General features: G+C 47.1%; 1 long non-coding RNA gene across 1 annotated transcript; it reads right to left on the reverse strand.

Moving 5' to 3' along the window:
* Nucleotides 1-24,791: 24,791 nt before the first annotated feature.
* Nucleotides 24,792-25,288, reverse strand: LOC143773572 (uncharacterized). The gene is made up of 3 exons (XR_013215239.1): nucleotides 25,249-25,288; nucleotides 25,099-25,157; nucleotides 24,792-24,927 (listed from the first exon to the last, which is right to left on the reverse strand). It is a non-coding gene; the product is annotated as an uncharacterized LOC143773572 (long non-coding RNA).
* Nucleotides 25,289-25,702: the final 414 nt, after the last annotated feature.

Genomic DNA, 25,702 nt, shown 5'->3' on the forward strand with positions numbered 1-25,702 from the left:
GCACCATTTGGCGGTGTCTACTGAGAAAACGCCAGAAAATATGCAATGTGATAGAATTCTGTCCAGAAGCGAGCGGCAGAATTTTAGACGAAAAAATGGGTTGTGCTTCTATTGTGGTGATTCAACTCATGTTATATCAGCATGCTTTAAGCGTACTAAGAAGCCTGACAAGTCTGTTTCAATTAGCACTTTACAGTCTAAGTTTATTCTATCTGTGACCCTGATTTGTTCTTTGTCATCTATTACCGCGGACGCCTATGTCGACTCTGGCGCTGCTTTGAGTCTTATGGATTGGTCCTTTGCCAAACGCTGTGGGTATGATTTGGAGCCATTGGAGGCTCCGATACCTCTGAAAGGGATTGACTCCACCCCATTGGCTAGTAATAAACCACAATACTGGACACAAGTGACTATGCGTGTTAATCCGGATCACCAGGAGGTTATTCGCTTTCTGGTGCTGTATAATCTACATGATGTTTTGGTGCTGGGATTGCCATGGCTGCAATCTCATAACCCAGTCCTCGACTGGAGAGCTATGTCTGTGTTAAGCTGGGGATGTAAAGGAACTCATGGGGACGTACCTTTGGTTTCCATTTCATCATCTATTCCCTCTGAGATTCCTGAATTCTTGTCTGACTTTCGTGACGTTTTTGAAGAACCCAAGGTTGGTTCACTACCTCCGCACCGGGAGTGCGATTGTGCCATAGACTTGATCCCGGGTAGTAAATACCCTAAGGGTCGTTTATTTAATCTGTCTGTGCCTGAACACGCTGCTATGCGAGAATATATAAAGGAGTCCTTGGAAAAGGGACATATTCGTCCTTCGTCATCTCCCTTAGGAGCCGGTTTTTTCTTTGTGTCTAAGAAAGACGGCTCTTTGAGGCCGTGTATTGATTATCGACTTTTGAATAAAATCACGGTTAAATATCAATATCCGTTACCACTGCTTACTGATTTGTTTGCTCGTATAAAGGGGGCCAAGTGGTTCTCTAAGATTGATCTCCGTGGGGCGTATAATTTGGTGCGAATCAAGCAGGGGGATGAGTGGAAAACCGCATTTAATACGCCCGAGGGCCATTTTGAGTATTTGGTGATGCCTTTTGGTCTTTCAAATGCCCCTTCAGTCTTCCAGTCCTTTATGCATGACATTTTCCGCGATTATTTGGATAAATTTATGATTGTGTATCTGGATGATATTCTGATTTTTTCGGATGACTGGGACTCTCATGTCCAGCAGGTCAGGAGGGTTTTTCAGGTTTTGCGGTCTAATTCCTTGTGTGTGAAGAGTTCTAAGTGTGTTTTTGGGGTTCAGAAGATTTCCTTCTTGGGATACATTTTTTCCCCCTCTTCCATCGAGATGGATCCTGTCAAGGTTCAGGCTATTGGTGATTGGACGCAACCCTCTTCTCTTAAGAGTCTTCAGAAATTTTTGGGCATTGCTAACTTTTATCGTCGATTTATTGCTGGTTTTTCTGATGTTGTAAAACCATTGACTGATTTGACTAAGAAGGGTGCTGATGTTGCTGATTGGTCCCCTGATGCTGTGGAGGCCTTTCGGGAGCTCAAGCGCCGCTTTTCTTCCGCCCCAGTGTTGCGTCAGCCTGATGTTGCTCTTCCTTTTCAGGTTGAGGTCGACGCTTCTGAAATCGGAGCTGGGGCGGTGTTGTCGCAGAGAAGTTCCGACTGCTCCGTGATGAGACCTTGTGCTTTTTTTTCCCGTAAATTTTCGCCCGCCGAGCGGAATTATGATATTGGGAATCGGGAGCTTTTGGCCATGAAGTGGGCTTTTGAGGAGTGGCGTCACTGGCTTGAGGGGGCCAGACATCAGGTGGTGGTATTGACTGACCACAAAAATTTAATTTACCTTGAGTCTGCCAGGCGCCTGAATCCTAGACAAGCGCGCTGGTCGTTGTTTTTCTCTCGGTTTAATTTTGTGGTGTCTTACCTACCGGGTTCTAAGAATGTTAAGGCGGATGCCCTTTCTAGGAGTTTTGAGCCTGACTCCCCTGGTAATTCTGAGCCCACAAGTATCCTTAAAGATGGAGTGATATTGTCTGCCGTTTCTCCAGACCTGCGGCGGGCCTTGCAGGAGTTTCAGGCGGATAGACCGGATCGTTGCCCACCTGGTAGACTGTTTGTTCCTGATGATTGGACCAGTAGAGTCATCTCTGAGGTTCATTCTTCTGCGTTGGCAGGTCATCCTGGAATCTTTGGTACCAGGGATTTGGTGGCAAGGTCCTTCTGGTGGCCTTCCCTGTCACGAGATGTGCGAGGCTTTGTGCAGTCTTGTGACGTTTGTGCTCGGGCCAAGCCTTGTTGTTCTCGGGCTAGTGGATTGTTGTTACCCTTGCCTATCCCGAAGAGGCCTTGGACGCACATCTCGATGGATTTTATTTCGGATCTGCCTGTTTCTCAGAAGATGTCTGTCATCTGGGTAGTGTGTGACCGTTTCTCTAAGATGGTCCATCTGGTTCCCTTGCCTAAGTTGCCTTCTTCTTCCGAGTTGGTTCCTCTGTTTTTTCAAAATGTTGTTCGTTTGCATGGTATTCCGGAGAATATCGTTTCTGACAGAGGGACCCAATTCGTGTCTAGATTTTGGCGGGCATTCTGTGCTAGGATGGGCATAGATTTGTCTTTTTCGTCTGCTTTCCATCCTCAGACTAATGGCCAGACCGAGCGGACTAATCAGACCTTGGAGACATATTTGAGGTGTTTTGTGTCTGCGGATCAGGATGATTGGGTTGCTTTTTTGCCTTTGGCGGAGTTCGCCCTCAATAATCGGGCCAGCTCTGCCACCATGGTGTCTGTTGTGAATTTGGATTCTGGGCTCCCCCGGTGGCTACTGGTGGAATTGAACTGGTGTTGTCATCTTCTCTGTTCACCTGTTCCCATCAAGATGTGGGAGTCGCTATATAACCTTGCTGCTCTGTTAGTTGCTTGCCGGTCAACAATGTTATCAGAAGCCTCTCTGTGCTTGTTCCTGCTCCTAGACAACTACTAGATAAGTTGGACTCTTGTCCATGTTTGTTTTTGCATTTTTGTTCCAGTTCACAGCTGTAGTTTCGTTACTGTGTCTGGAAAGCTCTTGTGAACAGGAATTGCCACTCTGGTGTTATGAGTTAATGCCAGAGTTTTAAAGTAATTTCTGGATGGTGTTTTGATAGGGTTTTCAGCTGACCATGAAAGTGCCCTTTCTGTCTTCTGCTATGTAGTAAGTGGACCTCAAATTTGCTAAACCTATTTTCATACTACGTTTGTTATTTCATCTTGATTCACCGCCAATATATGTGGGGGGCCTCTGTCTCCTTTCGGGGTATTTCTCTAGAGGTGAGCTAGGACTAATATTTCCCTCTGCTAGCATTATTTAGTCCTCCGGCTGGTGCTGGGCATCTAGAATCAACGTAGGCATGCTACCCGGCCACTGCTAGTTGTGTGTTAGGTTTAGTTCATGGTCAGCTCAGTTCCCATCTTCCAAGAGCTAGTTCCTATATATGCTTATGCTATGTTCTCTTGCCATTGAGAACATGACAGTTTGACCGGCCCACTAAAGGGTTAAAATCCTTGGCTGAGAAAGGAGAGAAATAAGAAGTCTGCTGAGAATTTTTTTTTTTTTTCTCCTTCTAATCTTTGAATGGCTCTGTGTCCACCTGTTTGTAATGGATCTTCAGAGTGTAACTGCAGGTTTGAATAATCTCGCCACGAAGGTACAAAATTTGCAAGACTTTGTTTGTCATGCACCTGTATCTGAGCCGAGAATTCCTTTGCCGGAATTTTTCTCGGGGAATAGATCTGGGTTTCAGAATTTTCGAAATAATTGCAAATTATTTTTGTCCCTGAAATTTCGCTCTGCCGGAGACCCTGCACAGCAGGTCAGGATTGTGATTTCCTTGCTCCGGGGTGACCCTCAAGACTGGGCTTTTTCATTGACACCAGGGGATCCTGCGTTGCTCAATGTGGATGCGTTTTTTCTGGCCTTGGGGTTGCTTTATGACGAACCTCATTTGGAGCTTCAGGCAGAAAAAACTTTGATGTCCCTATCTCAGGGGCAAGATGAAGCGGAAATTTACTGTCAAAGATTCCGTAAATGGTCTGTGCTTACTCAGTGGAATGAGTGCGCCCTGGCGGCGACTTTCAGAGAGGGTCTCTCTGATGCCATTAAGGATGTTATGGTGGGGTTCCCTGTGCCTGCGGGTCTGAATGAGTCCATGACAAAGGCTATTCAGATCGATAGGCGTTTGCGGGAGCGCAAACCAGTGCACCATCTGGCGGTGTCCACTGAGAAGTCGCCAGAGAGTATGCAGTGTGATAGAATTCTGTCCCGAAGCGAGCGGCAGAATTTTAGACGGAAAAATGGGTTGTGTTTCTATTGTGGTGATTCTACTCATGTTATATCAGCATGCTCTAAGCGCACTAAAAAGCTTGATAAATCTGTTTCCATTTGCACCTTACCGTCTAAGTTTATTCTATCTGTGACCCTGATTTGCTCTTTGTCATCTATTACCACGGACGCCTATGTCGACTCTGGCGCCGCTTTGAGTCTTATGGATTGGTCCTTTGCCAAACGCTGTGGGTATGATTTAGAGCCTTTGGAGACTCTTATTCCTCTGAAGGGGATTGACTCCACCCCATTGGCTAATAATAAACCACAATACTGGACACAAGTAACTATGCGTATTAATCCGGATCACCAGGAGATTATTCGCTTTCTGGTGCTGCATAATCTACATGATGATTTGGTGCTAGGATTGCCTTGGCTGCAATCTCATAACCCAGTCCTCGACTGGAAAGCTATGTCTGTGTTGAGCTGGGGATGTAAGGGGGCTCATGGGGATGTACCTGTGGTTTCCATTTCATCATCTATTCCCTCTGAAATTCCTGAGTTCCTGTCTGACTATCGTGACGTCTTTGAAGAATCCAAGCTTGGTTCATTACCTCCGCACCGAGAGTGCGATTGTGCCATAGATTTAATCCCGGGTAGTAAATACCCAAAAGGTCGTTTATTTAATCTGTCTGTGCCTGAACATGCTGCTATGCGAGAATATATAAAGGAGTCCTTGGAAAAGGGACATATTCGTCCATCGTCATCTCCCTTAGGAGCCGGTTTTTTCTTTGTGTCAAAAAAAGACGGCTCTTTGAGACCATGTATCGATTATCGGCTTTTGAATAAAATCACTGTAAAATATCAATACCCATTGCCGTTGCTGACTGATTTGTTTGCTCGCATAAAGGGGGCCAAGTGGTTCTCTAAGATTGACCTTCGTGGGGCGTATAATTTGGTGCGAATCAGGCAGGGGGATGAGTGGAAAACCGCATTTAATACGCCCGAGGGCCACTTTGAGTATTTAGTGATGCCTTTTGGTCTTTCAAATGCTCCGTCAGTTTTCCAGTCCTTTATGCATGATATTTTTCGCGATTATTTGGATAAATTTATGATTGTGTATCTGGATGATATTCTGATTTTTTCGGAGGACTGGGACTCTCATGTCCAGCAAGTCAGGAGGGTTTTCCAGGTTTTGCGGTCTAATTCTTTGTGTGTGAAGGGTTCTAAGTGTGTTTTTGGGGTACAGAGGATTTCCTTTTTGGGATATATTTTTTCTCCCTCTTCCATTGAAATGGATCCTGTCAAGGTTCAAGCTATTTGTGATTGGACGCAGCCCTCTTCTCTTAAGAGTCTTCAGAAATTTTTGGGCTTTGCTAACTTTTATCGTCGATTTATTGCTGGTTTTTCGGATATTGCTAAGCCGTTGACCGATTTGACTAAGAAGGGTGCTGATGTTGCTGATTGGTCCCCTGACGCTGTGGAGGCCTTTCGGGAGCTTAAGCGCCGTTTTTCCTCTGCCCCTGTGTTACGTCAGCCTGATGTTGCTCTACCTTTTCAGGTTGAGGTCGACGCTTCTGAGATTGGAGCTGGGGCAGTGTTGTCGCAGAAAAGTTCTGACTGCTCCGTGATGAGGCCTTGTGCCTTCTTTTCCCGTAAATTTTCGCCCGCTGAGCGGAATTATGATGTTGGGAATCAGGAGCTTTTGGCCATGAAGTGGGCTTTTGAGGAGTGGCGCCATTGGCTTGAGGGGGCCAGACATCAGGTGGTGGTATTGACTGACCACAAAAACTTGATTTATCTTGAGACCGCCAGGCGCCTGAATCCTAGACAGGCGCGCTGGTCATTATTTTTCTCTCGGTTTAATTTTGTGGTGTCATACCTACCGGGTTCTAAGAATGTTAAGGCGGATGCCCTTTCTAGGAGTTTTGAGCCTGACTCGCCTGGTAACTCTGAGCCCACAGGTATCCTTAAGGATGGAGTGGTATTGTCAGCCGTTTCTCCAGACCTGCGGCGGGCCTTGCAGGAGTTTCAGGCGGATAGACCGGATCGTTGCCCACCTGATAAACTGTTTGTTCCTGATGATTGGACCAGTAGAGTCATCTCTGAGGTTCATTCTTCTGCGTTGGCAGGTCATCCTGGCATTTTTGGTACCAGGGATTTGGTGGCAAGGTCCTTCTGGTGGCCTTCCCTGTCACGAGATGTGCGAGGCTTTGTGCAGTCTTGTGACGTTTGTGCTCGGGCCAAGCCTTGTTGCTCTCGGGCTAGTGGATTATTGTTGCCCTTGCCTATTCCTAAGAGGCCTTGGACGCACATCTCGATGGATTTTATTTCAGATCTGCCTGTTTCTCAGAAGATGTCTGTCATCTGGGTGGTGTGTGACCGTTTCTCTAAGATGGTCCATTTGGTTCCTCTGCCCAAGTTGCCTTCTTCTTCCGAGTTGGTTCCTCTGTTTTTTCAAAATGTTGTTCGTTTGCATGGTATTCCTGAGAATATCATTTCTGACAGAGGGACCCAATTCGTGTCTAGATTTTGGCGGGCATTCTGTGCTAGGATGGGCATAGATTTATCTTTTTCGTCCGCTTTCCATCCTCAGACGAATGGCCAGACCGAGCGGACTAATCAGACCCTGGAGACATATCTGAGGTGTTTTGTGTCTGCTGACCAGGATGATTGGGTTGCTTTTTTGCCATTGGCGGAGTTCGCTCTCAATAATCGGGCCAGCTCTGCCACTTTGGTGTCCCCGTTTTTCTGTAATTCGGGGTTTCATCCTCGATTTTCCTCTGGTCAGGTGGAAACTTCGGATTGTCCTGGAGTGGATGCTGTGGTGGAGAGATTGCATCAGATCTGGGGGCAGGTGGTGGACAATTTGAGGTTGTCCCAGGAGAAGACTCAGCTTTTTGCCAACCGCCACCGTCGTGTTGGTCCTCGGCTTTGTGTTGGGGATTTGGTGTGGTTGTCTTCTCGTTTTGTCCATATGAGGATCTCTTCTCCTAAGTTTAAGCCTCGGTTTATCGGCCCGTATAAGATATTGGAGATTCTTAACCCTGTTTCCTTCCGTTTGGACCTCCCTGCATCCTTTTCTATTCATAACGTTTTTCATCGGTCGTTATTGCGCAGGTATGAGGTACCGGTTGTGCCTTCCGTTGAGCCTCCTGCTCCGGTGTTGGTTGAGGGTGAGTTGGAGTACGTTGTGGAGAAAATCTTAGACTCTCGTGTTTCCAGACGGAGACTCCAGTATCTGGTCAAGTGGAAGGGATACGGCCAGGAGGATAATTCTTGGGTGAATGCATCTGATGTTCATGCCTCTGATCTGGTTCGTGCCTTTCATAGGGCCCATCCTGATCGCCCTGGTGGTTCTGGTGAGGGTTCGGTGCCCCCTCCTTGAGGGGGGGGTACTGTTGTGAATTTGGATTCTGGGCTCCCCCGGTGGCTACTGGTGGAATTGAACTGGTGTTGTCATCTTCTCTGTTCACCTGTTCCCATCAAGATGTGGGAGTCGCTATATAACCTTGCTGCTCTGTTAGTTGCTTGCCGGTCAACAATGTTATCAGAAGCCTCTCTGTGCTTGTTCCTGCTCCTAGACAACTACTAGATAAGTTGGACTCTTGTCCATGTTTGTTTTTGCATTTTTGTTCCAGTTCACAGCTGTAGTTTCGTTACTGTGTCTGGAAAGCTCTTGTGAACAGGAATTGCCACTCTGGTGTTATGAGTTAATGCCAGAGTTTTAAAGTAATTTCTGGATGGTGTTTTGATAGGGTTTTCAGCTGACCATGAAAGTGCCCTTTCTGTCTTCTGCTATGTAGTAAGTGGACCTCAAATTTGCTAAACCTATTTTCATACTACGTTTGTTATTTCATCTTGATTCACCGCCAATATATGTGGGGGGCCTCTGTCTCCTTTCGGGGTATTTCTCTAGAGGTGAGCTAGGACTAATATTTCCCTCTGCTAGCATTATTTAGTCCTCCGGCTGGTGCTGGGCATCTAGAATCAACGTAGGCATGCTACCCGGCCACTGCTAGTTGTGTGTTAGGTTTAGTTCATGGTCAGCTCAGTTCCCATCTTCCAAGAGCTAGTTCCTATATATGCTTATGCTATGTTCTCTTGCCATTGAGAACATGACAGGTGTCCCCGTTTTTCTGTAATTCGGGGTTTCATCCTCGATTTTCCTCCGGTCAAGTGGAATCTTCGGATTGTCCTGGAGTGGATGCTGTGGTGGAGAGGTTGCATCAGATTTGGGGGCAGGTGGTGGACAATTTGAAGTTGTCCCAGGAGAAGACTCAGCTTTTTGCCAACCGCCGTCGTCGTGTTGGTCCTCGGCTTTGTGTTGGGGACTTGGTGTGGTTGTCTTCTCGTTTTGTCCCTATGAGGGTTTCTTCTCCTAAGTGTAAGCCTCGGTTCATCGGCCCGTACAAGATATTGGAGATTCTTAACCCTGTGTCCTTCCGTTTGGACCTCCCTGCATCCTTTTCGATTCATAATGTTTTTCATCGGTCATTGTTGCGCAGGTATGAGGTACCAGCTGTGCCTTCCGTTGAGCCTCCTGCTCCGGTGTTGGTTGAGGGTGAGTTGGAGTACGTTGTGGAAAAGATCTTGGACTCTCGTGTTTCCAGACGGAAACTCCAGTATCTGGTCAAATGGAAGGGATACGGTCAGGAGGATAATTCTTGGGTCACTGCCTCTGATGTTCATGCCTCCGATCTTGTCCGTGCCTTTCATAGGGCTCATCCTGATCACCCTGGTGGTTCTGGTGAGGGTTCGGTGCCCCCTCCTTGAGGGGGGGGTACTGTTGTGAAATTGGATTCTGGGCTCCCCCGGTGGCCACTTGTGGAATTTAACTTGTGTGCATCATCCCCTCTGTTCACCTGCTCCTATCAGGATGTGGGAGTCGCTATATAACCTTGCTCCTCTGTCAGTTTCATGCCGGTCAACAATGTAATCAGTAGCCTTTCTGTGCATGTTCCTGCTACTAGACAACTCCCAGCTAAGTTGGACTTTTGTCCTTGTGTGTTTTTGCATTTTGTTCCTGTTCACAGCTGCTGTTTCGTTACTGTGTCTGGAAAGCTCTTGTGAGCGGAAATTGCCACTCTGGTGTTATGAGTTAATGCTAGAGTCTTAAAGTAATTTCTGGATGGTGTTTTGATAGGGTTTTCTGCTGACCATGAAAGTGCCCTTTCTGTCTTCATGCTATCTAGTAAGCGGACCTCGATTTTGCTAAACCTATTTTCATACTACGTTTGTCATTTCATCTAAAATCACCGCCAATATATGTGGGGGCCTCTGTCTGCCTTTTGGGAAAATTTATCTAGAGGTGAGCCAGGACTGTCTTTTCCTCTGCTAGGATTAGGTAGTTCTCCGGCTGGCGCTGGGCATCTAGGGATAAAAAAACGTAGGCATGCTACCCGGCCACTTCTAGTTGTGCGGCAGGTTTAGTTCATGGTCAGTATAGTTTCCATCTTCCAAGAGCTAGTTCTCATATATGCTGGGCTATGTTCTCTCGCCATTGAGAATGATGACAGTATGTGCCTTCTTCTTACTTCACCGTTAATATTTGTTGGGGGCTTCTATATCTTTGGGGATTATTTCTCTGGAGGCAAGCGAGGTCTTTCTTTCTCTTTAGGGGTAGCTAGTTCCTCAGGCTGGCTCGAGACGTCTAGGAATTTTTTAGGCACGTTCACCGGCTACCTCTAGTTGTTTTGGATAGGTTCAGATTTGCGATCAGTCCAGTTACCATCTCCCTAGAGCTCGTCCTTAGTTTAATCACTTGCTGATCTATTTGTGATCCTCAGCCACTAGGGATCAGAACAAGTTCCATAAGCCTTCCACTTCCGGATGATGCTCCCAACAGTGGAGACAGGTAGGCCCAACTCCTTGGAAAGGGTTTTGTACCCCTTGCCAGCCTTGTGACCCTCCACGATCTTGTCTCTGATGGCCTTGGAATGCTCCTTTGTCTTTCCCATGTTGACCATGTATGAGTGCTGTTCACAAGTTTGGGGAGGGTCTTAAATAGTCAGAAAAGGCTGGAAAAAGAGATAATTAATCCAAACATGTGAAACTCATTGTTCTTTGTGCCTGAACTACTTCTTAATACTTTAGGGGAACCAAACAGAATTCTGGTGGGTTGAGGGGTTGAATAATAAATGACCCTCTGAAAAAACTTTTCCCAATTTAAAAAAAAAATAAACAAAGACATAACATTATTTTTTGCTGCAGTGCATTTCACACTTCCAGGCTGATCTACAGTCCAAATGTCACAATGCCAAGTTAATTCCAAATGTGTAAACCTGCTAAATCTGCAGGGGGCTGAATACTACTTGTAGGCACTGTATCATGTGCGGCCAATATACAGTATGGAGCATCATGTGTGGTCATTTTACAGTATGGAGCATCATGTGTGGCTGTTATACAGTATGGAGCATCATGTGTGGCCGTTATACAGTATGGAGCATCATGTGCAGCCAATATACAGTATGGAGCATCATGTGGGGCCATTGTACAGTATGGAGCATTATGTGGGGCCATTGTACAGTATGGAGCATCATGTGGGGCCATTATACAGTATGGAGCATCATGTGTGGCCATTATACAGTATGGAGCATCATGTGTGGCCATTATACAGTATGGAGCATCATGTGGGGCCATTATACAGTACTAGATGGTGGCCCGATTCTAACGCATCGGGTATTCTAGAATATGCATGTCCACGTAGTATATTGCACAGTCCACATAGTATATTGGTCAGACACGTAGTATATTGCCCAGTGACGTAGTATATTGCCCAGCGATGTAGTATATTGCCCAGCCATGTAGTATATTGCCCAGCCACGTAGTATATTGCCCAGTGACATAGTATATTGCCCAGCCATGTAGTATATTGCCCAGCCATGTAGTATATTGCCCAGTGACGTAGCATACAGCACAGAGCCACGCAGTATATTGCACAGCGATGTAGTATACAGCACAGAGCCATGCAGTATATTGCCCAGCCACATAGTATATTGCCTAGCCACGTATGTCACAGGTTAAAAAATAAAAAATAAACATACCTTCCGATCCGAGGGCCCCTTGTAGTTCTAACATACTCACCATACTTGTAGTTCTGTCGCCTGTGCGAGGTACAGGCGGCAGCTTCCGCTCCCAGCCTGTTCGCGCAGGTGCGCAGGGCCTGTGATGACGTCACGGTCACATGACCGTGACGTCACGGCAGGTCCTTCTGCCAGACCATCCGTGCCAACGGAACGTGGCGGTTGCATCGCGAGAAACGGGAAAGGCGGCGTAGGTGAGTATATAATCATTTTTTATTTTTTTAAATTATTTTTAACATTAGATGTTTTTGCTATTGGTGCTGCATAGGCTGCGTCAATAGTAAAAAACTTGGTGACACAGGGTTAATAGCAGCGGTAACGGAGTGCGTTACCCGCGGCATAATGCGGTCCGTTACCACCGGCATTAACCCTGTGTGAGCGGAGGGGTGTATGCGGGCGCCGGGCAGTGAGTGCGGGGAGTAAGGAGCGGCCATTTTCTTCCGGACTGTGCGCGTCGCTGATTGGTCGCGGCAGCCATGACAGGCAGCTGGCGAGACCAATCAGCGAACGAATAACCGTTACAGACAGAAGGACAGACGGAAGTGACCCTTAGACAATTATATAGTAGATGGAGCATCATGTGCAGTCATTATACAGTATGGATCATCATGTGCGGCCATTATACAGTATGGAGCAATGTGTGGCCATATTTTTTTGTTTATAATTATTCTTTATGAAACAGTGTGATCAGCAGTGCTAAATGGGTGTGGTTGGGACGTGGATATGGGTGTGGCTAGTTATGAATGGGTGTGGTCAGAGGCGTGGCTTAAAATTTGCCACGGCGCGCTTCACGCGCCACTAACTTTGTCCCTCTTTCCCATCTTCAAAAGTTGAGAGGTATGATATACAGCGTCGGACTGGGGTGTCTGGGGCCCACCAGAGGAATGGACTCTAGGGGCCCACCCTACAGCTATATGCAAATATCTGTCATTATAGTGGAGCATCGGCTGTAAAACACCAGCGGCTGCTGCACATCTACCGTGTACCCCAATAACTGGGATGTATAATTACGGTAGTTTACATTAATGGGGTTCTTGGTTAAAACAAGTTATCACTGATCCATGGGCTCCACAGGATAGGTGATCGCTTAGATCCGACCATTAGAAATTGCACCGATCGGAAGAATGGGGAAGTTTTATCCCTGACAGGACACTTTTATCACTATTTTAAAATGCAGCGGCAGGTGGGATTTCTGACCGCAGCTCCATTCATTCTCTTTGGGGCTTCCAGAAAAAAACAAGTGCAGCCACTAAGGGAATGAATGGATCAGTGATCTAGTCGGACATGCCACTCCAGTCTAATGGGGATAAAAATTTCCACATTTTGCGGAGTGGGTCCAAGCAGTCAGACCCCCACCAATCAATATGTTATCACTTATCCTGTGGAGAGGTGATTACTTTTTTCCACAGGAAACCCCTGTAAGTGCATCTCCGCCGCTGTGTACAAAGCATTACAACTCTAATGGAAATAAAGAATCTTCTCCTAATTAATATCAGAGAGAACAAATGACCGCCATACACAACACAATCCACTATACCAAGACCAATAATACCACATACAGGAAGAAATACCACCACACCATGACCAGACCACATAGTGACCGAATAATACTACTACATACAAGGGACAAATACCACCGCACCATGTCAAGACCACATATTATTACCACTTGGTGACCAAATAGCACATACAAGGGACAAATACCACAACACCATTTCCAGACCACATATTACCACCACTTGGTGACCAAATAGCACATACAAGGGACAAATACCACAACACCATTTCCAGACCACATATTACCACCACATAGTGACTGAATACTACAATACTGATCAGAAATAAAAAAAAAAAAAAAAAACACAATACTATCACCATAAGGCTGCCGTCACACTAGCAGTATTTGGTCAGTATTTTACATCAGTATTTGTAAGCCAAAACCAGGAGTGGAACAATCAGAGGCAAAGTATAATAGAAACATATGCACCACTTCTGTATTTATCACCCACTCCTGGTTTTGGCTTACAAATACTGATGTAAATTACAGACCAAATACTGAATGTGTGACGGCAGCCTAAGTGACATTATACACAGGAGATCTGTACTTAGTATGCAGTGTCTGTGTAGAGGTAATACAGAGATCACTGGTGACATTATACACAGGAGCTCTGTATATAATGTATAGGTAATACAGTGATCACTGGTGACATTGTACACAGGACCTCTGTATATAGTATACAGTGTATAGTGTCAGTGTATAGGTAACACTGACTCACCAGTGAAGTCTCTAGGTGAAGTCCTTCATCTTTCATCCAGCACAGATCGCCGTCACTTCATCCAGCCAGGACTCGTTTCTGCAGGAAATAACACAGTTATCTCGAGCTCCGCTTGCAGAACACATTACTTAATTTTTCACAACTTCTACATTACACCACATGAAGAAAAAAAGGCGATATAGTGTCACTCTGCACAGTAACAGGACCGCCCCCCCATTTAAAACAGTGTCCTCAAAAAATAAAATAAATACATCACTGCAGTAATAATATCCCTTAATTAGCCCCTATGGTAATAATATTCCCCACCCTGGCCCCGTTTATCTCATTCCTGGCTCCAGCCATATGTTCTCGCATCCTGCCCTCATGAGTATCCATTCTACCCCATATGATCTCCCCATCCTGCCCCATTCTGTCTCCTTCATATCCATCCTGCCCCATGATCCAATCCTGCCCCATGTCTTTCATTCTGCCCCGTGTCTCCAATCATGCCCCGTGTCTACATTCTGCCCATGCCTCCAGTCCTGCCCCCAGTGTGTCCAGCAATCTGCCCCAGTATGTCCAGCATTGCCCCCAGACAGTGTGTCCAGCAATCTTCCCCAGTATGTCAAGCATATTGCCCCAGTGTGTCCAGAAATCTGCCCCAGTGTGTCCAGCATATTACCCCAGAGTGTCCAGCATTGCCCCCAGACAGTGTGTCCAGCAATCTGCCCCAGTGTGTCCAGAATATTACCCCCAGTGTGTCCAGCAATCTGCCCCAGTATGTCCAGCACTGCCCCCAGTGTGTCCAGCAATCTGCCCCAGTGTCCAGCATTGCCCCCAGACAGTGTGTCCAGCAATCTTCCCCAGTATGTCAAGCATATTACCCCCAGGTTGTCCAGCAATCTGCCCCAGTATGTCCAGCAATCTGCCCCAGTGTCCAGCACTGCCCCCAGTGTGTTCAGCACTGCCCCCAGTGTGTCCAGCAATCTGCCCCAGTGTCCAGCATTGCCCCCAGTGTGTCCAGCAATCTGCCCCAGTGTGTCCAGCAATGTGCCCCAGTGTACAGCATTGCCCCAGTGTGTCCAGCACTGCCACCAGTGTGACCAGCAACCTGCCCCAGTGTCCAGCATTGCCCCAGTGTACAGCACTGCCCCCAGTGTGACCAGCAATCTGCCCCAGTGTCCAGCATTGCCCCCAGTGTCCAGCAATCTATCTGCCCCATTGTCCAGCAATCTGCCCCAGTGTCCAGCATTGCCCCCAGTGTGTCCAGCAATCTGCCCCAGTGTCCAGCATTGCCCCAGTGTCCAGCAATCTGCCCCCAGTGTGACCAGCAATCTGCCCCAGTGTCCAGCAATCTGCCCCAGTGTCCAGCATTGCCCCAGTGTACAGTACTGCCCCCAGTGTGACCAGCAATCTGCCCCAGTGTCCAGCATTGCCCCCAGTGTGTCCAGCAATCTGCCCCAGTGTCCAGCATTGCCCCAGTGTCCAGCACTGCCCCCAGTGTGACCAGAAATCTGCCCCAGTGTCCAGCACTGCCCCCATTGTGACCAGCAATCTGCCCCAGTGTCCAGCAATCTGCCCCAGTGTCCAGCATTGCCCCAGTGTACAGCACTGCCCCCAGTGTGACCAGCAATCTGCCCCAGTATCCAGCAATCTGCCCCAGTGTCCAGCATTGCCCCAGTGTACAGCACTGCCCCCAGTGTGACCAGCAATCTGCCCCAGTGTCCAGCATTGCTCCCAGTGTCCAGCAATCTATCTGCCCCAGTGTCCAGCATTGCCCCCAGTGTGTCCAGCAATCTGCCCCAGTGTCCAGCATTGCCCCAGTGTCCAGCAACCTGCCCCAGTGTCCAGCAATCTGCCCCAGTGTCCAGCATTGTCCCCAGTGTGTCCAGAAATCTATCTGCCCCATTGTCCAGCAATCTGCGCCAGTGTCCAGCATTGCCCCAGTGTACAGCACTGCCCCCAGTGTGACCAGCAATCTTCCCCAGACTTACCAATCCCCCCCCCCGCCGCCGCCGCACCCGCACCCGCACCGGCTTATGTCCTCCTTCAGCCCCCAGTACCCCCGTCCTCATACTCACCTGTCCCACACACTGCACGGCCGTGCCGACATCCCTCGCGCTCTGTCCCGACTCCCGGCGGCGGCGCAGCATCGCATCTGCTTCCTGCTTGTGCGGCCATGTGATACTGTCATTAAGGTCATGAATATGCGCATATTCATGGCCTTAATGAGCGGTACCACGTGACGGCACAAGCAGGACGAGCTGCAGTGCAGACGCCGAGACCATCGCTGGAGCAGGGTCCTGGTGAGTATCGTCTTCAAGGGGGGGCGGGCGAGGGGGGCCCTGGAGCAGTGGGGGCCCTACCAGCAGGTGTCTGTGCCTGGGCCCACCGGAGGATCCTCCGGTTCTCCGGTGGGCCAGTCCGAGCCTGATGATCTGTATGTATATATATATATATATATATATATATATATATATACATACATACAGGAGGCAGATGTAAGTTTGTATCCCTGAAAGGACCACGTGTCACGGCGAACCCCGTATAGGCCCTGTACTGGATAAGAGAGGAAGTGGCATTGCACGTCTTGCTCCCATCCGTGAAGCTGCCACTTGGGATCTCTCAGGCTTCATAATTTGTATTCTGTGGATTGTGGCTGCTGTGGCCCATATTTTGTTGAGAAGTAGAATCCTGTTTTCTTTTGCACAAGTTATAAAGAAAAGTTGGTTTAGTATCATATCATGGTTAGAGTCGTTCATAGCAGCGCCGTATCCCATTCTCAAACAATGACCGGGGTACCGGTCATTACACAACTGTTCCCCTATGCTAATCAATCCCATAGCTACTCTATACAAAGCATAAGGCCCACACAGCTGCCATATGAGAAGTATAATGCAGCCACAGTCCCCTAAATAGAATATGATATCCCCACAGCTGCCTATATCCAGTATGACTATCTCACAGCTCCCCTACACACAGTAGGATGGGCCCATAGCTGCCTTATACACAATATGATGTCCCTACAGCTTCCTATATACAGTATGATATCCCAACAATTTGCTATATACTGTATGATGTCTTCACAGCTCTTCTATACAGAATATAATATCCCCACAGCTATCTATAAACAGCATGAGCCCACAGCTCCCTATACACAGTTTGATGCCTACCACAGCTTCCTATATACAATATAATGCCCCCTCACTGTATTTTAGCACCTTCACTGTATAATAGCTTGTATGAGTGTATGATGGCCTCCACACTCTATGCCCCCAAACTGTATGATAGCCTTCACAGTAGTCCCCACGGTGTATGATGGCCCCACACAGTAGTCCCCAAACTAACCTTATGTAATGTTTTGTACACAGTCTATTTAGAGTCTTGTGCTTTTGTGCGAGGAAGACACAGGAGTCACAGGTTTAGTTAGGACTTGCTTGTATTACTTCATACAAGTATGCCACAGAGAAACAAGTTGTACACAATTGCAGGTACAGAGGCAGGAGACACGGTGGGCGACACAGCAGACCAGAGTAAACCTTAAGTTCAGCATTAAGCACAAAGCAGGTTCAGAGTCTCTCTGTTATTTCCCTTGCAAATGTTGTTTAGCACGCAGCAGTGTTCCAGTGTCCACAAGTGTCCCAGAGATCCACAGTAGGAGATGGCTGGATTACTAAATCCAAGACTTCCATGAGCAGGTCACAGGCTGACTGCAGACATGATTCAGAAACACTGATTGAACAGCTGAGGCTGCTTAAAAAGGCAAGAGGTAGAGAACAGGGCAGAAACATAGAAGCTAGAAACTCCATACTGACTCAGGGCAAGGTAGTTGCAGCACGACAAAGCAAAATGGCCAACGGAAAAACCAGGTTAGAATAACAGAAAATCACAGCAGATATAGCAAAGAGACTGAGAACCTTACATCCTATGATCCAACTACAAATACTATTAAAAAAATATCTAAATAAAAAAAAACATATACCCACCTAACCCTAGATTCTAACTAGTCCTCTGGCAGACAGCTGCAAGGTGCGTGCTGGACCCACTTGGCAATGTCATTGCGCGACTCACATGGAATGTCAGAGTCGTGATGTCAGACATCATCATGTCACTCTGCCTGAGACTTATACAGTGCAACACCTTTCTGTTAAGCAGTCCTTAGGCCTAAAGCAACCCGTGGTTTATAAAATGGAGAGCAGTAGTGCTCCTTGCCTTACTGCAGATCCTAACTGCAGTAGCTGACAAAGGAAGGGCTCTCTCTATGTCAAACCCCTCATGTGCCAAAGTTACTACTGACAGGATTATATGAGGGGTTCAAGTGCTATGGTCATTGAAAACACCAGTCATAGCAGTTAGATCAGGATCTTGGCTGTGTATATCATTGGGACCCTGCAGCTGATTGCACTGCTATAGAAGCTATAACGTGATCAGCATGATGTACATATCCATAATGGAGCACTAAGTGATGTGCTCATTAGAGTTGAGCGACTTTTACTTTTTTCGGATCGAGTCGGGTTTCGCGAAACCCAACTTTGTCAAAAGTCGGGTCGGGTGAAATCGGCCGATTATTGCGTAAAGTCGGGGGCCGACTGAAACACGAAACCCAATGCAAGTCAATGGGGAATCAAAGTCGGCAGTGAGTGGAGGACAGGAAAACACCTACAGTGCCCATTTTAATGCCAAAAACATCAATTCTTATTACTGAAGCTTGTCAATCTTAATTTACTTTATAATAATAGTTAGGCATTGAAAATTGGGGGTCATTTGGCTAAAGTTGTGGGGGGTAGGGCTGGCTCAAGATTTTCGTGGGCCCAGGAAACGCGGAATACGTCACGGCGGTGGAGCAGGGAGAGTTAAGTATTTCAACTTTGCAAGTGCTGTGATCCTGAGCAAGCAGTGGGGGCCCACTCGTTGGCATTGGCACTGGCACAGGGGCCCTCATAGTACGGCGGTGTGTTTGACGGCGGGTGGCACCTCCCACCGGCAGAGACACTTTTGCGTACTATGAGGGGCCCTGTGCCAGTGACTTCGCCAATGAGTATGTCCCCCACCTGATGAAGGAACCTGCACTTTCATCTGCACCTTCCTCTTTGTCCCAGTGTAAGGTGGTATAGTATGCGGGAAGGGGAACCTGACTTTCAGCAGGGTCAGATTCTGGCTGTGTAGAGTGCAAGGGGAATGTAGTGGTCTGGGTCAATGTACCAGCAGACTCATCTAGCAGTGGCTGGGCAATGGGCAGGATGAGGAGGAAAAACAGTTAGTAGGCCCAAATAATAAAGTGGGCTAAATGCAATTCAAAATTGGTAACAGGACTAACCAGGTGGCATTGCTTTGTTCAGCAGAGGACAACTGTAAGGAGTGGCTGACACAGTGAGTAGGCCCAAATAAGTAAGTAGGCTAAATGCAGTTCAAAATTGGTAACAGGACTAAACAGGCGGCATTGCTTTGTTCAGCGGAGGACAACTGTAAGGAGTGGGTGACACAGTGAGTAGGCCCAAATAAGTAAGTAGGCTAAATGCAGTTCAAAATTGGTAACAGGACTAAACAGGCAGCATTGCTTTGTTCAGCGGAGGACAACTGTAATGAGAGGCTGACACAGTGAGTAGGCCCAAATAAGTAAGTAGGCTAAATGCAGTTCAAAATTGGTAACAGGACTAACCAGGCGGCATTGCTTTGTTCAGCGGAGGACAACTGTAAGGAGTGGCTGACACAGTGAGTAGGCCCAAATAAGTAAGTAGGCTAAATGCAGTTCAAAATTGGTAACAGGACTAAACAGGCAGCATTGCTTTGTTCAGCGGAGGACAACTGTAATGAGAGGCTCACACAGTGAGTAGACCCAAATAAGTAAGTAGGCTAAATGCAGTTCAAAATTGGTAACAGGACTAAACAGGCAGCATTGCTTTGTTCAGCGGAGGACAACTGTAATGAGAGGCTGACACAGTGAGTAGGCCCAAATAAGGAAGTAGGCTAAATGCAGTTCAAAATTGGGAAAAGGACTAAGCTGGCGGCATTGCTTTGTTCAGCGGAGGACAACTGTAAGGAGTGGCTGACACAGTGAGTAGGCCCAAATTAGTAAGTAAAGAAAATAAAGAAAAAAACCTAGCACTCAACTTGATGTGTATGTGAAATTTTATTTGTAGTACCCAACAAACGTTTCGGTCCCTCATACGGACCTTCATCAGTTACGTACTTAACTGTGGCTTGGGCATATAGAGACAGAGGTGTCTCAGGGCACATATACATGCAGCGCCAGAGCGCTGGGCTGGTGTAATTGCTGATAGAGACCTGGCGTGATGTGCAGTTGTCAGACGCGGTGTCCACCGGTGGACACCGCGTCTGACAACTGCACATCACGCCAGGTCTCTATGCCCAAGCCACAGTTAAGTACGTAACTGATGAAGGTCCGTAGGTCCTTCGTTTGTTGGGTACTACAAATAAAATTTCACATACGCATCAAGTTGAGTGCTAGGTTTTTTTCTTTATTGTATTAAGGTGTGGGAGCCTACCTTAGCACCACTCATACAGTAGTGCACACGGTTTTTTCTAATAACAAATTAGTAAGTAGGCTAAATGCAGTTCAAAATTGGTAACAGGACTGGCCATCTGTGTACCCCGCTGAGAAAGCGAATACGCGAAACGCGCGTCCGGGGGCGCCAAGCAAAGAGGGGGCACCTTATTTATATGACTGCAATGGGTAAGCTTGATCTTTCATTTGCTATATTTAACGCATTGCATCTGCGCTATTTTTTCTAAGTGGATACCGGCTGGACCCTGTATATGTGATCATGGTCTTACCACTATTGCCAAACTAAAAGGGATGTATATTTTCTTGTTCCCCCGACTGTGCTTGGCTATTGTCATGTCTCCTTCCTGTTGTCCTCTTTTTAATGCATAGTGCATACAGCACGTTTGTGCACTTGATGATAGTGTGTTATTTCTATATTAAACAAAGTCTTTATATTTTTATAATTATGTGGTTTTGGACATTTTTACTCCACTTTTTTGTGCCAAATAAGTAAGTAGGCTAAATGTCTGCCAATTTTTTTTTCATAAATAAACAGGTGGCATAGCTAGGTGCAGGGGTGGGCTCCTCTGCTGAGTAGCAGTGGTAGTAGGTGCAAAGTATTAACTGGTCTAAATGGAGGCCAGGGCCCCTGTATATTTTAACTATCATCAATCATTTCAACAAACTTGTACTGGCAGTGCCATTGAAGAATTTAACAGCACAGACTACACAGTGGTGGAGCAGGGAGAGGTAAGTATTGCAAGTGGTAGAGCACTGTTCGAACTGGGGGGGAACACTCTCTCGTGGGCAGCGGTACAGGCACAGGGCCCCTCATATTACGATGGTGTGTCTGACGTTGGTTGTGCACCACCACCCTCAGAGACACTTCATTGTACTATGAGGGACCCTGAGCCAGTGCTGTCGCCCAAGAGTGGGCACACCCACCTGTCCAGGCGGCAATCACACGGGTGCTTGTGCCAGGTGTTGACCACGGCCCTGTGAGGGGAGTCAGCCCATTTAGGAGGATTTTTCAGGCAAGCTACATGTCAGCAGGGGAAGGTGGGGCCAAATAATTTGAAATCCATGATTGGTTCATTTTAATGAAGGTTAGATCATCAACATTTCGGGTAGCCAGACGTGTCCTTTTTTCGGTCAGTATTGAACCAGCAGCACTGAATACTCTTTCTGATAGCACACTAGCAGCAGGGCATGCAAGCTCCTGTAATGCATATTCTGCCAGTTCAGGCCAGGTGTCTATTCTAGATGCCCAGTAATCAAAGGGGAATGACATGTGAGGGAAAACATCGATAAGGGCGGAAAAGTAGTCGTAACCATACTGGAAAAATGCTGTCTCCTGTCACTTTGAATCGATGCAGCAGTACCTGTCGTGTCAGCGGTCGTTGCAAAATCACTCCACAACCTGGTCATAAAACCCCTCTGTCCAATTGTGCACCTCTAACACCTCTGCCATGTTACCCACTACGGCTCGTGTGAGAACCATCACCGCCACTGTGTGCTGGGAATGCCTGAACCAAACAGTCTACAAGAGTTGCTTGTTTGGTAGCCAATATTTGGTCAAGGTTCTCATGTGGCATGATATTTTGTAATTTTCCTTTATATTGTGGATCCAGTAGGCAGGCCAACCAGTAATCATCATCAGTCATCATTTTGATAATGCGGGGGTCCCTTTTTAGGATATGCAAGGCATACTCAGCCATGTGGGCCAATGTTCCAGGTGTCAATTCACTGCTTGTGCTGGGTTGAGGAGCACTTTCTTGCAAATCATCACCACTTGTGTCCCGCACAAACCCTGTACCTGACCTTGCAACGCCACCAGTTTTTATTGCCCCCTGAGAAGCATCCTCCTCCCATAAATATTCATCCCTATCATCTCCTCCTCCTCTTCTTCATCCGCCACCCTGTCCAGGAGAGTTCCCTGAGCAGACAATGGCTGACTGTCATCAAGGCTTCCCTCCTCTTCGGCTGCAGATGCCTGCTCCTTAATGTGCGTCAAACTTTGCATCAGCAGACGCATTAGTGGGATGCTCATGCTTACGATGGTGTTGTCTGCACTTACCAGCCATGTGCATTCCTCAAAACACTGAAGGACTTGACAGAGGTCTTGTAGCTTCGACCACTGCACACCAGACAACTCCATGTCTGCCATCCAAGTGCCTGCCCGTGTATGTGTATCCTCCCACAAATAAATTACAGCATGCCTCTGTTCGCACAGCCTCTGAAGCATGTGCAGTGTGGAGTTCCACCTTGTTGCAACGTCGATTATTAGGCGGTGCTGGGGAAGATTCAGCGATTGCTGATGGTTCAGCACACAGCTGGAGTGTAGGGGCGACCGGCGGATGTGCGAGCAAGTCTTCGCACCTTCAGGAGCAGGGCTGGTAACCCCGGATAATATTTCAGGAAGCACTGCACCACCAGGTTCAAGGTGTGAGCCAGGCAAGATAGGTGTTTCAGTTCTGAATGGGCTATGGCAGCCATAAAATTCCTTCCGTTATCACTGACTACCTTGCCTGCCTCAAGATGTACACTGCGCAGCCATGACTGAGTTTCTTGCTGCAAGTACTCGGCCAGTACTTCTGCGGTGTCTGTTGTCGCCCAAACACTTTATTTGTAACACGCTTACCACCAGCTGTTCGATAATGGGACACCTCGTGTGCAACACTGGCAGCTGCGGATGGAGTGGTCGTGCGACTGCACTCTGTGGACGAGCTTTCGATTCTAGAGGAGGAGGAGGAGGGGTGGCGAACGCCTATAGCCAATTGTTTCCTAGACTGTGGGCTAGGCAGAACTGTCCCACTATGGCTGTCCCCAGTGGACCCTGCGTCCACCACATTAACCCAGTGCCCCGTGATGGACACGTAACGTCCCTGGCCATGCCTACTGGTCCATGCATCTGTTGTGAGGTGCACCTTTCCACTGACTGATTGCCTCAGTGCATGGACAATGCGGTCTTTGACATGCTGGTAGAGGGCTGGGATGGCTTTTCTTGCAAAGAAGTGCCGACTGGGTAGGTCATAGCATGGTACTGCGTAGGCCATCAGGTCTTTGAAAGCTTCGCTTTCAACCAACCGGTAGGGCATCATCTCTAAAGAGATTAGTCTAGCAATGTGGGCGTTCAAACCCTGTGTACGCAGATGAGAGGATGAGTACTTTCTTTTCCTAACGAGAGTCTCTTGGCGGGTGAGCTGGACTGGAGAGGTGCATATGGTGGAACTAGCGGTGGTGGTGGTGGATATGACGGATTGAGAGAGGGTTGGTGATGGTATTCTTGATGTTGGCCTACATACAGTGTTTCCTACCAATAATCTTGTGATTCCCTGACTGCTTTGGCCTTGCGACGATACCTCCACATTTGCTGCTGGTGGTGTCCTAACCGGTGGGCTTACAGTGAGGGAAGCAATGTAGCATTGCTGACTACCTTCATTCTGAGCAGGTGCACTAACAGTACGTGACGTTTGGTAGTTAGTCCAGGCTTGCAAGTGCATGCTGGTTAAATGTCTACGCATGCATGTTGTATTTAAATTTTAAAGATTCTTCCCTCTGCTAAAGGTCTTTGAGCATTTCTTACAGATAACTTTTGACTGATCATTCGGATCTTGGTTAAAAACTGTCACACTGCACTCTTCCTACTATCGAATACCTTTTCAGGCATTGCACGCTATGCTACTTTCACCGGATGGCCAAGCTGTCCTAAAACTGTTTTTGTTTTTGACACACGTTTTTGGCCTGATACGGGCCTGCCAGATGACAGCTGTTGCTATGTAGATGGCTGCTGCGGATCATCCTCCTCCGCTTCTGAGCTACTGGCAGCGGCACCCTCTTCCCCCAATAGCTGCCAATCTGGGTCAACAACTGGGTCATCTATCACCTCCTCTTCAATGTCATGTACACCTTCCTCTGTGTCACCGTGTAAGGTGCTATAGCGTTCGGGACAGGGCACCATAGTCTCATCAGGGTCAGATTCTGGCTCAGTACACTGCAAGGGTAATGTAGTGATCTGAGTCAATGGAACAGCATAATAATCTAGCTGTGGCTGTGCATCAATGCACTCCATGTCCGATTCATCTTGTAATGGGCAGTTAAAAATTTCCCTTTCTAACCCAGGCACGGTATGTGTAAAGAGCTCCATGGAGTAACCAGTAGTGCCGCCTGATGCATCCTTCACTTTTGGTTTGGGTGAACGACACAAGGAAAGTCTTGTTCCTGACCGGGAGCATCCACTGATGACTCGCTGCTTTTATATTTTGAACTTTCTGCAGAGGAGGCGAAAGAGCTAGAGGCTGAGTCAGCAAGGAAAGCCAAAACTTTTTCCTGCTGCTCCGGCTTTAAAAGCGGTTTTCCTACTCCAAGATAAGTTGAGCCTTCGAGGCCTTAGGTGCTATTTTGCTTTTCCCACCACCACCCCCATCTGTACCAACTACCGCCCACGGCCTCTTCCACCAGACTTCCTCATTTTTGGGAAAATGTTACCAAAATAACAACCGTTATATGGTACTTTAAAACAAGGTAGAAGGTGTACATAAACTTGTTGAGAATTTAAATCTCCCTTTTTATTTTGGGGAGACTGCACCGCAACTCATGCGGTGAACTAGACGTGAGCACTGCTGTCGTAGGTGCACGGGTAGGCTCCCACACCTTATAGTAAATGTAACAAAACCCGGCACTCAACTTAAGTATGGATGCTGTAAGGTTTATTGTGTAGTATTAACAATAAAACGTTTCGGTCCTGTGGACCTTCCTCAGTTACTACATGGTGAGAACAATAAAAAAATAAACATAAACAAAATGCTTCAACAGAAGGAAAAAAATGAACAAAAAAACAAGGTATATACAACAATATGTAACAATATGTACAAGGTAAAGATATGGTCATGTTTCAAAGGGAACATATTATAACGCTTAGAAACCGAAGCATACCTATTTGTGAGATGAGTAGGGAGTAAGTATCTTTTGCCAATAGAGCCCTATTGGTACAACTGGAGGGAAGAAGGAGGAGAGGAGTGACATTATTGTGCTGCGGTTTAAAGTGATACAGTGATCCGTGTGCACAAACCCCATAGGGAATACCTTAATATCCAGTAAGTTCCTGATTTCAGCTTTAAGGCTGGAAGAATAATAATGAAGGACAGTGATAAGGGACTTAGTCCTTGTAAATAGGAAAAGGACAAAGTCCTTATATATGGAGCAGCTCCTAATAGCAGAGTCCGGAGTCCAGAGTCAGAGTACTTTAAACCGCAGCACAATAATGTCACTCCTCTCCTCCTTCTTCCCTCCAGTTGTACCAATAGGGCTCTATTGGCAAAAGATACTTACTCCCTACTCATCTCACAAATAGGTATGCTTCGGTTTCTAAGCGTTATAATATGTTCCCTTTGAAACATGACCATATCTTTACCTTGTACATATTGTTACATATTGTTGTATATACCTTGTTTTTTTGTTCATTTTTTTCCTTCTGTTGAAGCATTTTGTTTATGTTTATTTTTTTATTGTTCTCACCATGTAGTAACTGAGGAAGGTC

Source organism: Ranitomeya variabilis, chromosome 5 (assembly GCF_051348905.1).
Source record: "Ranitomeya variabilis isolate aRanVar5 chromosome 5, aRanVar5.hap1, whole genome shotgun sequence".
In the NCBI taxonomy this organism is placed as follows: Eukaryota; Metazoa; Chordata; class Amphibia; order Anura; family Dendrobatidae; genus Ranitomeya; species Ranitomeya variabilis.